This window comes from Crocodylus porosus, unplaced genomic scaffold (assembly GCF_001723895.1).
Source record: "Crocodylus porosus isolate Cpor-Errol unplaced genomic scaffold, CroPor_comp1, whole genome shotgun sequence".
In the NCBI taxonomy this organism is placed as follows: Eukaryota; Metazoa; Chordata; order Crocodylia; family Crocodylidae; genus Crocodylus; species Crocodylus porosus.
The window spans coordinates 111,139,102-111,156,566 of NW_017728931.1; the positions used below are offsets into that span (position 1 = coordinate 111,139,102).

General features: G+C 48.2%; 1 long non-coding RNA gene across 1 annotated transcript in view; it reads left to right on the forward strand.

The window, feature by feature from the left end:
* Positions 1-12,161, forward strand: part of LOC109316125 — a 19,650-nt gene extending 7,489 nt beyond the window's left edge. Inside the window, exons 2-3 of the long non-coding RNA XR_002102711.1 lie at positions 997-1,007; positions 12,083-12,161. This is a non-coding gene — a long non-coding RNA (uncharacterized LOC109316125). The remainder of the gene's footprint in view (positions 1-996; positions 1,008-12,082) is intronic.
* Positions 12,162-17,465: the final 5,304 nt, after the last annotated feature.

A 17,465-nucleotide genomic window follows, 5' to 3' on the forward strand; every position in this document is an offset into this window, starting at 1 on the left:
TCAAGAGTAAATTGGATGCTTATCTTGCTGGGATCCTATGACCCCAGCTGACTTCCTGCCCTTTGGGCAGGGGGCTGGACTCGATGATCTCCCAAGGTCCCTTCCAGCCCTGATGTCTATGAAATCTATGAAACAAGTGACAGAAGCTTTCAAACTACAGGACTTTGTTCTTATGGGGGACTTTAATTATTTGAATATCTGGTGGAAGGGAAACACAGCAATGCACAGCTAGTCCAACAAATTCCTGGAGTGTATTGGGGATAACTTTTTTATATGGATAGTAAAGAGGCAACTATAGTGCAATTTATTTTGACTTACTACTCACAAAAAGGGAGGAATTAGTTGAGAATGTGAAGCTGGAAGGTAACTTGGGTGACAATGACCATGAAATAACAGAGTTCAAAATCTTAAGGGGAGGAAGAAGAGCAGCAGAATAAGGGCAGAAAAGCAAACTTCAGCAGACTCATGGAACTTGTGGTAACAAGTCTGAGGAGAAAAGGAGTCCAAGACAGCAGGCTGTACTTTAAGGAGGCCCTCTTAAGAGCATAATAGCAAGCTATCCTGATGCAACAGAGGAATGGGAAGTGGAACAGGAGGCTATCCTAGCTAGACAGCAGTCTCTTCAAAGGATTGAAACTCAAAAAGGAATCTTACAAAGGGTTGAAATGTAGTCATAGTAGTACAGAACAGTATAAGGGCAGTGCACAGGAAAGCAGGGAGAAAATCAGGAAGGAGAAGGCACAATTTAAGGTGCAGCTGGCAAGGAACATAAAAGGGAATAGAAAGGGATTCTACAAGTATGTCAACAGTAGGAGGAAGATCAGAGAATCCATAAGTCCCTTTCAGAATTCAAATGGCAAACTAGTTATAGATGACACAGAGAAGGCTGAAGTGTTTAATGTCTTTTTTACTTGAGTTTTTACAAATATGGAAAGCTACCAGACAATGAATGCAATTGGCAGCAAAGACAGAGGAGAAGAAGACAGCCTAGAGTAGTGGCAGAACAGGTTAAGGATTCCTTAGAGAAGCTAGATGCTGCCATCAGAAATGGGTTGAATGGGATGCACCCCCTACAGTACTGGATAAATTAAGTGAGGTAATTTCAGAGCTATTTGCTATCCTCTTCAAGAATGCATAGAGGTTAGGTGAGGTCTCAGATGACTGGAAAAGGCCAAATATAGTACCCATCTTAAAGAAAGGCAAGAAGGGGATCTAGGAAATTACAGCCTGAACAGCCTGGCCTTGATACCTGGAAAGATCATGGAGCAGGTCCTCAAGGAATCCACCGTGAAGCACTTACAGGAGAACATGGGTGATCAGGAACATCTAGCATGGGTTCACCAAGAGAAAGTCATGCTTGACCAACCTGAATTTCTTTTATAAGGTGACAAGCTCTATGGGTATGAGGAGAGCAGTGAATATGATATACCTTGACTTAGTAATGCTTTGGAAATATAAACTAGATGAAAGTACTGTAAGGTGGATGTATAACTGGTTAGATTGTTGTGCTGAATGAGTAGTCATCAATAGTTCAATGTCTAGTTTGGAGGAAGTATCAAGACTAATATTAATATCTTCATTAATGATTTGGATGATGGGATAGGAAAATTAAGCCAAATTAACTAATAGTATGAAAGCCCTTATTCAGAAAGAAAGGGCTGATTCTTAATTCCCTTTACACACCTACATCACCAGCTGCATAATTGTAGTTTTTGAGAGATATGAAGGTAATGAACATTGAGCTAAACAACTGGGAGAAGAATGCTGAGAAAGCACTTAGAAAGGCTATTAAATATGGAATGAAGGCTTTTGAAGAGACAAGAGCCCAACAGGGGAAAGAATAAACCTCAAGAAGAATCCTGCACTGCATTCACAAGATACAAACTTCACATGTGATACGTGTGGAAGGGACTGTCACTCAAGAATTGGGCTCTACAGCCACACTCACAGATATTCAATTAGCTGATGCCTCACCTGGTGTGAGACAAGACAGATGACTATATGGTTCTTATGCACAGTTTGGGATTCTATGTTGCCCTTTGGCAAAATAAAATCACTCTGGATGCATATCTGCTGGAAGGAAAGCAGGGGTCATGACATATTTTAGTCCAGTGGCTAAGAGGTTAGGGCACTGCCTAAGCTGTAGAAAGTCCATCCTCACCCAGAAGGTTTTGAACCTACATCTCTGGCTTCTTAGCAAGTCCTTTAACCACCTAGAGTGGAGTGAAGCTATAGTGAAGTCAGTTTAGTTGCCCCAAGTATTCAGTTGCTGCATAGTTAATAGCCCCTTCTAACAATAGAGAGGGCTGGCACTTTCTGTGTGGGCCCAGGCTCAGTCTCATGTGTGTTACAAATAGGCCTGGCCAGAGTGCAGTCCTATGAAGCATGCTTCATAGGTGTCTGCATACTTGTGTGCCCAGAGCTGAACTGTAGTTTGTGAAAAAGTGCCAAAACCTGATCTGAGATGGCTGCCATTTAAGCACATAAAATAAAACAGGGTTTTGACCCAAATGTCCTCAATTTGATTTCATTTCATTCATTTTGACAATCAGTAATCTAAATTGAATAAATGCCACCTTAATTCTGAGGAAAACTATCCACCCAGGAATTTAAAAGTTAATTCTGATTAACTTGCTCATATGTTTCCATGCCAATGAGCCTTTGAAAGAAGATGAGGCTAATAAGTATAACAAACAATAGTGGAAGAGGGGAGAAGGGAAAACAAGATCGGCATAATAATATGTTTACATGGATTAGCCACGTTTAAATTTTGATACATACCATAAAGTTGTCCTTATGTACTTTGATCTCATTTTCAAAGTTTAGTTAAAGGTAGAGGAATGTTTTAATAGCATCTTACCCTACTGGTTTTAAAGAAGGTACCTGAAATCCTCATGGAGCACAGGATGAAAAAGAGAGCTCCATGGAGAACTCCAGAGGCTGGATGACACTGTTCTGTGGGCATTGGAAGTTGGGCACCACTGGATTTCAGGATCAATAATTGTAACAACTGAATCAGACAGGAAAACCCATAGCGACAGGAAAAAGGAAAGTGGAAAGGTGATTCCTGAACTAAACAAATTTGCATAGGAGAGAGAAACTCATTTCAACCAATCTTTTGATTTGAGCAACAAAATATTTTAATTTGTAAAGATAAAAAACAAAGTCTGGTGCTGCATAGTCTGGTAGGTGCACTTTGAGAATGCTCACCAAGCATGCTCTACATGTGAAGCAGGCAAATAAATGTCAATACATGCATTTGATCTGAGCATACTCAGGTCAGGAGTAAACTTACTTAGGAGTAAACTTCTGTGGATTAAGTGCTTCTGGGCAGGTGTCTACACATCCAGGGACTAGGCAGCAGATTTGCTGCTCTTAGCACCAAACTTCTTGCAGCCTTGCAGTGGGCCCCTGCCACCACCAGAGGGAGCTCCAGGCTCCAGCTGCAGTTGCCAGCAGCCAAAAACCCTCTTCAAAAGCTAGCCCCACTCTTGGCTCCCTGCCCAGCCACTTCCTTGCCCAGGATTAGCATGTGCAACCTAGAGGCAATACGCAGCTCTCTCCTTGGCCACTTTGCCTCCCTGCACTATGGCTGCTCCTGCCTCTGGCCCTGGCAGTGATGATCAGCATCCTGGGCTCCTGCTGGCCACTGCACTGGCCCTGCTGGCCTGCCTTGCTGACCACCACTTGGCCAAGGGCACCCAGCTGGCTCCCCGCTGAGCAGTGAACACCTACCTGGACACGCTGCTGCCACACAGCTGCTGCTGGCAGGGATGCCAATGAAGGGCTTCTGAAAGCCACCTCTGGGGCCATTCTCACCTTCCTGGGCCTCCAGCCCCACTGTCTCTAGGTCTACTGGGCCAGCCAGGACTGGCAGTGGCACGTCGTCCAGCACACTTGGGATGACAAGCCATGGCTAGAGGCCTTCTGCATGACCTGGGCCACCTTCTGGGACCCCCTGAAACAGCAGGATATTGCCATGTGGCTGCCACTCTGCTCAGATGCCCAGCTGGCCCTCTCCCTGCTCAAGCTGGCTACACCCACTAGCCTCTGGTACATTGGAATAGGCACTACATGGGAGGCTGTCCTGGAGGTGTGTGGTGCCTTCCAGGATGTACTGGTGGACACAATCCTTTGCATGCAGGGTCCCCCAGTGGTGGTGGTGGAGTTCTGTGCCCTGGGATTCCCCCAGTGCATCAGGACCCACATCCCTATCACCTGCCCAACCTATGGAGGTCACCCCTATTATAGCCAGAGGGGTTTCACTCTGTGGTTCTCATTGCCATTGTAGACCACTATGGGGCCTTTATGCACAAAAGCATCAGCTGGGCAGGCAATGCCCATGACTCTCACATCTTTAGGAACTCTGGGCTGCTGGGACTGGTGGAGAGTCGTTGCTTCACATGGGGGGTAATGGACCTGCAGCTGTGTACTGTGGCTGTTCCACCCCTCCTCATCAGGGACCCCACTTACCCGCTGCTGCCCTGGCTCATGCAGCCCTACACAGGCCAGATGCACCCCCCCCCCAGGCCTACTTCAACCTCTACCTGGGCCAGACCCATGGCCTGGTGAAGAAGCACACTTTGGGCCATCTCAGGGGACACTGGCACTCCCTCACTCAGTGGTGTTGGAATGAAGTTTGGATCCTGGGGCAAAGTCCACAGAGGCAGCCCACCCTCAACCCACACACAGATCTGGGGAGCACATGCAGCACCATGGTAAGGAATTTTGGCACTTGGGATAAAGCCCACAGTGGCAGCCTGCCCTAGCCCTGCACACAGATCCAGGGGGCATATGCCCAGGAGTGCATGCACCTCTTCCCTGCAAAAAAACTTTGTCCAGTGTCCTTTACATGATGTCCTGGAATGGGGGTCAATGGGGTGGGGAGCCTAAGAGGCAGAGCCTGGAGACAGGCACCCAACACCCTGGCCTCTGGCTGTTTCCCTATGGGTGCACACACCATGGCAAGTGTAGCAGGTGGGGGGCTTGCCCATGGCCAACAGTGGCTGCTGATCCCCTGGCATGGGTGACTCCCCCTCTGGCAGGCAGTGCCTAGGGCCAGCAGGGCTGGAATGAAGTCCTGGCCCTGCTACAGGAAGCTCTGTCTCTGTGCTCACCTGGCACCAGGTGAGCATTGAGGTTGGGCCTAGGTAGGGAGTTGAGGGCTGGGTGGCACTGGACCTGGGGCAGGTTCTGGGGTAGGGGCTCCTGGCAGTGCGGGACATCCTCACAGGCCCAGGTGGGGGCCTGTTGCTGGGTGGTGGATCACTGTCAGGGGGCAGGCGGGGCTGGGCAGCAGGCAGCATGAAGACAACTGCCAGGACCAGAACAATGTCCAGCACCCAGTGGTTGTCATCCATGGCCTGTCAAAATTGTGTTCTGTTCCCACAGCAAGTCGAGCCGCTTGTGATTCAGATCCAGGAGCTGTGCCTGGAACTCCTGGTCCTCCCAGTACCATGTAACCTCATGGGCAATGTCCTCCACCCACCAGGCCCATGCATGTTCCAGCCAGTCCTCTGATGCTGCTAACATCCACTACAAGAGGACATGGCCATCCTGTGTCTACCTCTGGCAGAACTGGCGCTTCTACAGGGCCCCACCTGTGGGCGGCAGCAACCCAGAGACTGCATCCTGGCTGCTAAGTGTGGCTCCTCCCCTATGTGCAGCTGCAGGACCTGCAGAGCCATGAGAGAGAAGCTGTTTGTGAAAGTTTGCAACATTTCTCAGATAAGATGCTCTGCAGGGGCTGTGCACTGCCTGGTCTCAAATCAGAAGTCAGGCATGCAGGATGACCAGTGACCAGGGTAAGTTAGCTAGGCAGACCTGAGCCCATGCAGCCACCAGCTGAGCCCCCTATCCCCATGTGCTCCCCAGGGGCTGGCAGGCCACCAGGTGCTGGCCACAGGCAGCCTGCCTCCCCACCCCTTTCTCAAGGTGGGACAGGCCAGGCTCCTCGCAGCACCTGATGCCGTGCCTCCAGACTTTTGTGCCTCCCCTACCTCCTACAACTCACTGTCCTTTGCTGCCACCCAGCCCACAGCACCTGGAACTGGATGGAGTGCTGGATGGAGTTGTGGGCTACTGGGCTCCCAGATGATTGGCATGAGGAGCTCAACTTTCCCTGCAAGGGGCCTTTCTGTGGAGATGCCATGGGGCCAGCCTGCTGGCACTGTGTCCTAGAGGTGCGTCTGCTGCATGTGTTGCCTGCAGTGCATGATGCACACAGGTGGTGGATGCACAATGGTTGTTGGGCACCTGTGTCAGGACAGGGGTGTCCTTTAGCAGCTGCATCCATGACTGAGAAGCCCTTTTTAGGGGGCTCCCAATGGGGAGGGGGCTAGAAAAGGTGCCCCCAAATAAGCTGTCCTATCTCTCCAGACGTCCGAGAACTGTCTCCCTCACCAGATTCTCTTCTCCCAGCTCTCCATTGGCTAACGCTCAAAGGGCAGCCAAAGGAAATGGTACAAAGACACACTCAAGGTTGCCCTCAAGCATGGAGGCATCAACATCAACAGCTGGGAGGAGCAAGCTGCAGACTGTTAGGCATGGCGCCACCTGGTCCACCAAGGTGCACACCACTTTGAGGCCCAATGACCTGATACGAAAGTGGAACGGCAGTGGCAGAGGAAGAAGAAAGAGACCAACCCAGGGCTGCGAATCCCACTCCCCCATTAAACATGGCCCAATTGCCAAAGAACGTGTGCATCCAGAATCAGGCTTCTCAGTCACCTGAGGACCCACCAAGCCCAACAGATGTCATCCTCAATTTTGAGGGACTGCCAATGACTCATCCAGTGATGTGTCACTGGGGGTACCAGACTGGAGTGGAAGCTCAGGCAGGCTGCCCATGCAACTGTATGGTTGCAGTCTGAGTCCCAGGGCAGAAGGATGTCTGTCAGTTCCTGCCTAAGAGGCATGGACTTGCAGGTACTACTGATTGTGATTGATAATGGCAACTCTCTGTGCCTGCAAGACATTTATGTGAGACTGCTGTGCTGACCGGTTGTTCCTGCGCTCCCACATCTAACCTAACAGTGCATTATAGATGTGGGTGCTGGAGTGGTCCCCCAGCTTGAACTGGTGCTGCACCTCTGCCTTGGCCCCCAGTGCCATGATGTCACCAGTCTCCTTCTTGGACTAGTTGGGGCCCTGGATGGCAGGCACAGGCATGGGGCGTGGGTATGGGTACTGGCCTATCCATGAAGGAGGCCATTCGGAATCTCAAACCAGCTGTCTAGCCCCTCATGTAGCTGTCTCTGGGCTGCAGGAGCTAGACAGCTGCCTGGAGCACCCAGAACAGGGGCAAAACATGGGACTGGCAGCCAAGTAGCAGAGGCGATGCCCCACAGCACCAGCAGGCTCCAGACAGGCTGCTGAGGGTGTGCTGCAGGCAGGTGGACCTGGATGCATCTGGGTGTAGTCCTGGCAGCTGCACAGGGGGACACAGGGGCCTGCAGTACCCTTAGACTGCAGTGCCCCAGGGCTCAAAATGTCTGCAGGGTTTTAAAAACTGAAGCAAAGGCTGCCATAGAGGCAGCCCAGCTCTGGGGCATGAGATGCTCCCAGCCCAGAGCCCTGGGGTTATCCTCAGGCTGGCCCCTTGTGGTAGGGCTGACCTGGGAGTAAACTAGCTCCTGGGTCATGTCTGCATGTTACTGTACAGTAAATTAGGCTACTGTGCATTTAGGCTGGTAGATACACTCAGGGACTCACCTGGATGCTAAGTGGAACTGATTTTTAACCAGGATTCTGAAGCACCCTGGGGTACCATGAGACCCTTTAAGGATGCTATGGGGTGCTGTACAAGATTACCATTGGTAGGTATGCAAGCACATACAACATCATTCACAAGATAAACACAGAGATTTCAAACAGGAATTCATAGTGTAAAACTGATTTGACATATCATGGTCTTTCTGGGTTCTTTTCAGCAGATAAATTACTCTATTATTTTTCCATAGTCAGGAAACAAGGGAAATCTAAGTGCTGGTGTTTTCCAAGTGGTACCTTGAGTCTAATTAGGTTGAGAACTACTGGTCTAAGATCATTTACTAGTGAAAAGATAGACGCCTACAGACTTACATTTCTCCATGATTAAGTGGCAGATGAACAGAAGGGTATAAAATCTAAATTTTGGTCTTTTTTGCCTAATGTGGAATCTGGCTGCCCAAGTTTTTTTGTGGATCCAGCCTCTAAGCCAACAGGATAGAGATGGTTTTGAAAATCTGATTTTGGCTTCTAAGGACATACCATGACTGTCTATACACCAGTCCCTGACACACTGTCCTCCATGTATTCTTGAAAGTTAAACAAAAAGAGCCAGATTCTATTTCACCTTTTCCTAAGTGGACTTAGGCATCAAAGTGAGATTCTGTTCCAGCCTGCCTGAGTCCCTGAATTACTGTTAATACAAAAACTGGGTGCTTGTTGCTTTTTTTTTCCTATCTTTCTTTTCTTTTTGTGCGTCAGTATTAATAGTAAGATAATAAAAAGTATGATATAAAGGTAGTTGCATTCATAGATATTCAGGGCCTTGTGCAGAGTGGGATAGACTTCCACTTAGACACTTAAGTGTGTTTGTTTCCACAAAAGTCTCAACAGTTAAGTCGTATCGGACATTAAATTATAATAGAAAGCAAATTTCAAAATTCCATGCCCATATTTGAAAAAACAAATTTCAAATTGTACATGCAAGATGTTTGAAGGCTTACAGAAGAGAAATAACTCCATGTAAATTATCTGACTAATAACTACTAAGAAACACACTTTGCATTTCAAATGTGCAGTTAGTTCATAAACTTAAAAATTCTAAAAACGTTATTAGTGAAATAAAAGATACTAAATCTGAGGAAATTGCAATCTGTTCATAGATACTCTGCAAACAATAAAAGATGCTAAATTTGTCAGATAAATACTTTGTTGTGAATTATTCACTCAATTATAGCTATAAGCACCAAAAGACATAAACACACATCAAGGATTGCTTTGTAGAATTTATCACAAATGACAGCCTTCTGTTAAGGCCTATGCCAGAACAGAAGTGGAGAAAGAATTATTTTAATAATATAAGATAGAGAAATAAGCCAAGGTTGTTGAATATATTCAGAGTTTATAACTCTAGGGGGTTGTGTTGTACTAAAACAGCTCAGATCACCCTACAAATATTTTTCCACACACAATATTTTGCCATCAGTCTGTCAGCTAAAAAAAAATTAATATCCATTATGAATCTTTAAGAACACTTTGACTTGTCTCTCATCTACTGCACTTCTGGAAATGTGAAAGGAAAAAAAAGCGTCTAAAAGCCTATGATGTATACCAGGGGTGGATTCAGCAAAAAACACCATATTCTATTCTCCTTAGACAGAAGCTAGAAATTAGTATTATTACTATTTGTTAGTCAATATTATTGTTCATAGAGGGTGTGTCTACATGTGCAAATAAGTGCAACTAAATCTAATGTGCATTAAGATAAAGCACATGAACCAATTTCTGGCAGGTGTCTACACATGCAGCGATTTGAGATTAAAGTTTGCCTCAAGTACCTTCAGCCCTGCTATGTACTCCTGTGGCCACTGGGAGGAGCTCCAGCCACCAACCACATGGCTGCCGGGACTTGGCAGCCATGTTGAAGCCAGACCCAGCTGCCAGCACCCTGCAGCCATCTTGGAAACTCTGGTCCCTGGCCAGACCCTTTCCTGCCCAGAAGCTGCTAGCCTAGCACAAGGGCAGCATGTACCAGCTCCCTCCTTGCCCACTCTGCCTCCCCATACCAGGGCTGCTCCAGCCTCTGCCCTGCCATGCCAGCAACACCCAGTACCCCACTGCTCCAGCCCAGACCCCGCCAGCAACTACCAGTGCCCTGCTGGCCATGGTGCTGGCCCTGCTGGCCTCAGCACAGCCTCCCCTCCAGCCAGGGCCCAGAAGAACTGTTGTACCAGGTATCCTGATGTCTTAATACTCTTCCTTATCTGGTTGGTAAATATGTCAGTGGTCCTCCTTCTGATAACTCTCCAGCTATGCTCTGATGGGAGAATTTATAAATTAGTAAACAAAAGGAGGATCATTACCATATAAAATAAGGGTTGTAACTATCTCCAGGATTTATTAGAGTAGTCCACTTAGATTCCATATAAATGGTATCAAAGTCATTAGGAGAGGTGAGCTGGTTCTAGCCTAGCTCATTTAAAGTCTTATTCTTATATTACTCTCTCATAGCCTTCAATCTACAGTCTCCAAAGTGGTTGCTTCTCCTGGAGTAGAGAAGAGAGCTCACATTTCTCACATGCTGGTAAGTTACCTTTACTTTTTCCGAGTAGCAGCTTTGTCTTTCTCTATACGCTGAAAGTGAAACTCTGTGTTTCCACACAGCTTTTCCCAACCCTGTTCAGCTGCTTTTCCCAACCCTGTTCAGCTCACTCCATCCCCTTCGAGGGAGCTAAGTTTGCTGGCTGATGCTTTTAACTGTTTCCTGTTCTTCATTCATTTCCGGCTGTCAATTGCTCTTTCTCTTTCAGGTGCAGGGATCTACGAATGGTATAACTCAGCTTGATGATGTCATGTCCCAGCGCCTAGCATTCTGCACTTGTCCCTCTACTTCCAAAAGTTATTTCCTGATTATTAGCATTTAAGCAAGTTTTCTCAGACCTTGAATTGAACTCCTTTATCTCTGTTAGGCATCATCCCACTGTAAGTGTGATCTCTTCCCCCAGAGATCATGACAGAAAGCCTGCCATTATATTTCTTCTCCTGGGGCAGTGTTCTATGGAAAAATGAAAAGGCTGTAATGCCAATGACCATCTCATAAAATGGGTGTTATCTGTTTTTGAGGACTGTAACCATCTTAATGGAGTACAGTCCATAATTGGAATGAACTTTCTCCCTAATAAATAGTACCTAAAAATTTTGACTCCCCAAAGAATGGGGAGACTCCTCTATCTATTGTAGAATACCTGGTTTCAGATCCTGAGAGTTTCCTACTAGCATACGCTATGGGTCATTCTTCCCCTTGTATTTGTTGGAACAATACTGCCCCTAAAGCCACATACAAGGCATCAGTTTGCAAGAAAAATGTTTCTTTGAAATTAGGGGTATGTAACACAGGATCTTGCTTCACTTTCTTAAAGGCCTCCATAGCCCTTACCAACCATTGAAGATGGTTTCGCTTCCCTCGGGTCATATCAGTTCAGGCCACCAATTCAGAAAACCCTGAAATGAACCTCTGATAATGATTTTCAAATCCTAAAAAAGAACAAAGTTGCTTGCTATTTTGAGGTGCTCTATAGTCTTCTATAACGGTTACTTTGTCAGCCACTGGCTGGATGTGACCCCGTCCTACTCAGAAACCTAAGTACTGTGCCTCTTCTTGTCTCAAACAGCATTTCTTTGGGGTTTGCCATTAATCTCACACTCCTCAGCTCTTGTAGCATGGCTTCAAGTGTTGCTGATGTTGTCACCAATTTTCAGAAAAAATAATAATATTATCAATATATGCGGCTGCATAACATTGGTAAAGAGCCAAGATTTTATCCATTAAACGCTGAAAGGAGACAGCTGCCCCATGTAACCCAAAGGGCATGCATTTAAACTGAAATAATCCCCAGGGTGTGTCAAAAGCCATTTTCTCTCTACCCTGAGGGATCATGGGGATCTGCCAATATCCCTTTGTTAGGTCAAGGGTAGAAATATACTTAGCCTGACCTATTTTCTCTATCATATCATCTATTTGCAGCATAGGGAATGCATCAAATGTTGTCACTTCATTTACCTTCCTATAATCTACACATAGCCTTATAGAACCATTTGACTTAGGCACAATTACTAGTGGACTCCTCCAGGGACTGTGTGATTCTTCTATAATCCCCAATGTCTTCATTTTATTCTATTTCCTTCTTTACTAACTGCCATAGGTGTCTGGGTAACCAGCTCCAGTGATTCCTCACTGACATCAGTTTTGACTTTATGATGCTTGATCCGACATGATGCTACACCAGTGAACAAGTTCACTGCATCGCCCATTTCCCTGGAAGTCCAAACTTCCTTGGACACGTTCTTTAAGAAAGCAGCTAAGACCCCAGGAAAGCCTGCAGCCAAGATTTCTAAGAAGACTCCAGCCAAGAACCCTTCAAAAAGCGCAGCCAAGAGCCTTTCAAAAAGTCCAGCAAAGCCACCTCAAAGAAGTCCTTCCAAATAAATATGATTGCTATAAATACATTAATGTAGCTATGTATCTATAATTGATTGACTACAACATTCTGGGTTATTTTTGGTGAAAATAGGGTATCAGGCCTTGGTTCAGGAATCAATCCCCCATTTATAACATTGTACTTATGGGAAAATTGGTTCTGAGTTACAATGTTTCAACTTAAGATGCGGTTTTCAGGAACCAATTCTGTTGTAAGTCCAAGGACTGCCTGTACTTGACAGATTCTTTCCTGTTGTCAGACCTCCCTCTTTCTGGCTAGATGAAACAGGGCTCCCAATTATATCTAATGTTTGACAACCCATCTCTCCTTGCATAGGCCAAACCTCCTCCCCATACCATTTCTTCAGTAAGTTTACATGATATTCTTGTTATGTCCTTACAGGTTCTGTCCTTTGAATCTTATAATTCAATGGGCCCACCCAGTGTATAACCTGAAATGGTCCTTGCCATCAAGATAGCAACTTATGATTGTTGTCTAGTAACATTACTAACACCCAGTCACCCTCACAAAACTGCCTATCTTTCGTACATTTGTCATCATTTTGTTTCTGTCATATCTGGTTTCTACCTAGATTCTCTTGAACAATATTTCCCACTCATTCCAACCTTTCTTGAAATTCCCATACCAGATGAGGTCTGTGTTCCCCAGCTCGATTTTCTTCTACCCATCCCTCACAAATTATATCTAGGGGCAGTGACCATAAACCAGCTTAAATATAGCCCGTACAGGCCTTAGGTACTTCTCTAATAGAAAATAACAATGGTAGAATCATTAACTCCCATTTTTTTGGATCTCCTTGAATACACGCTTGGAGCACCCCCTTCAGTGTACAATTGAACCTTTCTACTAATCCATCCATTTAGAGATGACAAAGGGAGCAGGCGATATGTATGCAGCCACCAGGGGTAGAGGGGGTGCTCATGGTCTGGTGCAGCTGCTCCAGAAGCTCCCACCCCAGGACTGCCTCCACATGGGCCCAGTGGTTCCACTGCACCCAGTCCCATGCCTCTGCCTGGGAGACCTCTCCACCCACTAGGCCTGCTTCCATACCTCCAGCACCTGCTCCCATGCTTCCCAATCCTCTGCCACTGCCACCAACTGCTGGAGCAGAAGGGTCTGGTCCCTGGTACACTGCTGGAATAGCCAGCACATCCAGGTGGCTCCAGTGGTGGGTGGTGGCAACCTGGAGCCCTCATTCCCACTGGGGCTGGTGGCTTCATCCCCCATGTCCAGATGTTGGCCCTGCTGACAAAAGAGACAGAAGCCTTTTGTGAGAGTTTGCAACATTCCAAAGGTAAGATGCTTTGCACCAGGGACCATGAACTGCCCACCCTCAGATCAGGGGTCAGCCATACACATGTGGCTAGGGACCATAGTAAGCTGAGCCCGGGCAGGCCCAGGCCCAGGTCCAGGTGGCTGCTGCTTGAGTGCCTCATCCTCACTTGCTCTCCTGTGACCTGCAGCCAGTTGGGTGCTGGCTGCAGGCAGCCTGACTCCCCCATCCCCTTCCCAGGGCAGGACACGTCAGGCTGATGACAGCACCTGCTGCTGTGGCTCCAGAACCTATCCCCTCCTCTCCCTGCAGGCCATCTGTTCTGCCATGCAGCCCATGGTGCTCAAGTTCAGGGTGCATGGGGCTCCCAGACAATGGGGGTGAGGAGCTGGCTGCACCCTTGCCCTCCATGCAGAGGGCCTCTCCAGAGAGGTGCAATGGGGCTGACCCCACACTGTGCCCTTGCTGTGTGTGCCCTGGGCAGTGCATGATGAGCTGTTTGTGCAGGTGGAGAGGTGCATAAGCCACTATGCCCTACTGCTGCTGGTCTTCCTGGTGCCCTGAACACAGCTGCACTTCAGGTTCAGGACCCTGAGCTACAACCATGTGGTGGACAAGCCTGGGCTGCCCCACAACCTCCACCACCTGGAAGACTACCTGTGAGAGCACTACAAATCCCTGCTCCCTGGTGGTAACACATAGGGGATGCATGGGAGTGCATGTGCACCCCCTAAGAGCGCTGGTGCTCCCCTTGACCATCCATGCTCACTGCTTAGGTGATGCACAGGGAAGAGCAGGCAGGAGAGCTGCTGTTCCCCCTGCAAGCAGCAGGCAGGGAGTGGAGTGCCGTTGCACTCCCAGAAGCGGTCGCAGCTATTCCCAGAACCAGTCGCAGTGATCAGCCATCTTGCGATCAGCCGTCTCACGATCGCCCATGGGGGACCCAACCCCCCCAGTCAGTGAGATCAGCTGTGGTGGAATCCCTCTGGTCATTGACTGGTGGCTGGGGGGCACACATGCTCCCCCTGACTAAGGTGGTACCAGTCACCCATGCTGTCCCCAATTGCCAAAGAGGACATTGCTGCCAGCATTGACACCTTCCTCAGCATGTGAGAGGTCCATGCCCAGCCAGCTACAGGCACAAGGACTGCTGAATAAAGTTCTGAACTGCACCCACCTCCGTCTGTGCTGTAGGGTAGGGGAGAACCCAGGGCCAGCAGAGTGCAGGCAGGCAGGGAGTGGGGGGAGGGAGTGGTATCAGGGGCCAAGGCCAGGAGAAGGGACTGGGACCAGGGACAGGAGCAGGATGGGGAACTGGGAAGGCCTTCCTCCAGTGCAGGGCTTACCATTCATCTGGGACTAGTGAAGTTGGTGGATTGGAAATGGTGTCCAGCTATAGCTGGTGTCCATGGCCCATGGTGTGTGGTGGGCTCATGCCTAGCCAGGGCTTCCCCACGAGGGAGGAGCTGGCAGCCAGTGGTCTCGTTGCTGGCTTCTCCTTGTGGAGGAATGTGGTGCTGTACTGAGGGCAAGGCAGCCACTAGACAGGGCTCCCCAAGCTGCCAGTGGAGAGAGCAGCTGGGAAAGAGGGCTGGGCAGGGTGGTGAAGGCCCGACATCCCATCCTCTGGTGACACATCACTGGAGGCTTCAGGGCAGGGCAGAGGCTTGGACATGTTGCCCCTACTGGTGCCACTTGCAGTGGTGTGACCTGACTCCCAAGGCACCAAAATGCAGGTCAGCTCCCGCATAAAGGCCATGGACTTTTGGGCATGATCAGACCGATGACTGAAGACTGCAAGGTCCACTGTGCCCACAAGGCCTTGACCTTTATGTGGCACTGCCGTGCCCACCGGGAGTGTACTCACTCTTGCATCTTGCCTGACAGGGCCTCATAAGAGTGGGTGTTCAAGTTCTTGTCCCATGCAAGCTGCCTCTGCAGTTGGAGGCCTGAGTGATCAGGATGGGCATGTGCACGTGGGCAGAGCTGGAGCTCAACAGGGAGGAAAATGAAGATGACATGATGATCCTGAGCCAGCTTTCTGGGCCCCCGCACACCTGTCCCTGTGTGGCTGGCCTTAGACAGCCGCCAGCAGCACTCAGGACAGGGCACAGCCAGAGACTGGTTGCTGCAGGGTGGAGGCACTTCACCACAGCATTTCAGCACAGCACTTCACTGCTCAAGGTGAGCAGCAGCAGGGAGCTCCCAGACAAGGGCACAAAATGGATGCAGGCTTTACCCTGAAGCTAGGGGCTGCCACAGAGTAGCCCAGCCCTGGGCTGGGCTCAAGCTGACTCCCTAGTGGCAGGGCAGACCAGGCACTAAAGTTAGTGCTTAGTCATGTCTACATATGCGTTACTGTGTATTAACTAATTGTGACTAAATTTGATACCTGCACTTGCAGGTGTGAATGTTAGGCATGATTAGCCTAAGTTAATGTGCAGTAAGAGCATGCATGTGTAGATGCATGCCTGTACTGTGCATTAAGTTAGGCTAATGCACATCAATGCATCTCATGTAGATGCACCCAGTATGTATACAATAGAACTATAAATAATAGATCTTCTAGAGAAACAGTATTTGAACTTGGGTCATCCAAATGGTAACCTGTGAGGGTTAATTTCCAGCTCCCAGTCTTCCACTTGGTTGCCCCCCCTACACACCCCCATTGCTCTGGCTACAGCAGTAAAGGAGGGTTTCAGATTTCCCCTTTCTCCTTCAGCTTCTACTTCTTGTCCCAACCTAGGGTACATAATAGCACAGTGCAGCACAGCCCACAGTGCTGAGGGAGCCTAAAACAGGGGAGCTGAGGGCAGAGGCCAGGGTGCTTGTGTGGCATGGTGCAGTGGCATGGCTCACGTAGGTGAAGCCCACAAAATATGTGCCACCTGGCTGCTTGTAAATTGAACATCCCTGTTCTATGTCATCAATTTAGGATAGCACATATAAAATATATTTATATATGTCCTTGTTCAGGACAGCATTTAGCCATAAGTATGGCTTCAATTGGATTTAAGCACATCAAGAGGAAAAAAATTCCCGGATTAAGATCTATCAGCATGCATAAGTACAACACACTAAAAACAAAACAGAGAACACCAGGCTCTGCAAGGGGTCATCAATGGGGAGTTAGGCACCTTTAGAAAGAGCTCAGAGTCTCAGTAGGAAACCACTTAGATCTAGCCAAAAAGAAATGATGAACATAAGGTTGTGGATCTAGAACAGTGTTTCTCAACCTCTGACCTCGTCATCCTTTGGGACGCTCTGGTGAACAGACATTCCCCCAGATACTGGTGGTCACCCCTGATAAACTTACAGGTGGCCATCAGATCACCCCTAATCCTGTATTTTTCCAGGCTAAAGAGCCTCATAGCTCTCAGCCTGTCATTGTAAGGAATGTTTTCCTAACCTCTGATCATGTGCATGGCTCTTCTCTGGACTCTCTCAAGCTTCTCAACATCCTTTTTGAATTGTGAAGCCCAAAAACTGGACATAGTATTCCAACTGCGGCCTCACCAAGGCCAAGTACAAGGGGAGAATGGCATCCCAGGATTTGTTTGAGAAGCATCTATGGATGCAAGCCAGAGTTTTGGTCACTTTACTAGCCGCAGCATTGCACTGTGGGCTCATGTTCATCTTGTGGTCAGTGATGACCCCCAAGTCTCTTTCTTCCATAATGCTAGCCAGTGTAGCACTGCCAAACCTATAAAGATGCTGCAGATTTTTCCTCCCAACGTGGACAACCTTGCATTTTTCAGTGTTAAGCACCATCAGGTTCTCATCTGCCCATTTGCTGAGCCTGTCCAGTTCAGCCTGGATTGCCCTCCTGTCTTCAGGTGTGGATGCTTTGCCCCAAAATTTGGTGTCATCGGCAAACTTGGCCAGTCTGCTTTTGACTCCAAGGTCCACATCATTGATGAAGATGTTGAACAATATGGGTCCAAGGACAGAGCCTTGGGGGACCCCACTAGTCACAGGGCACCATG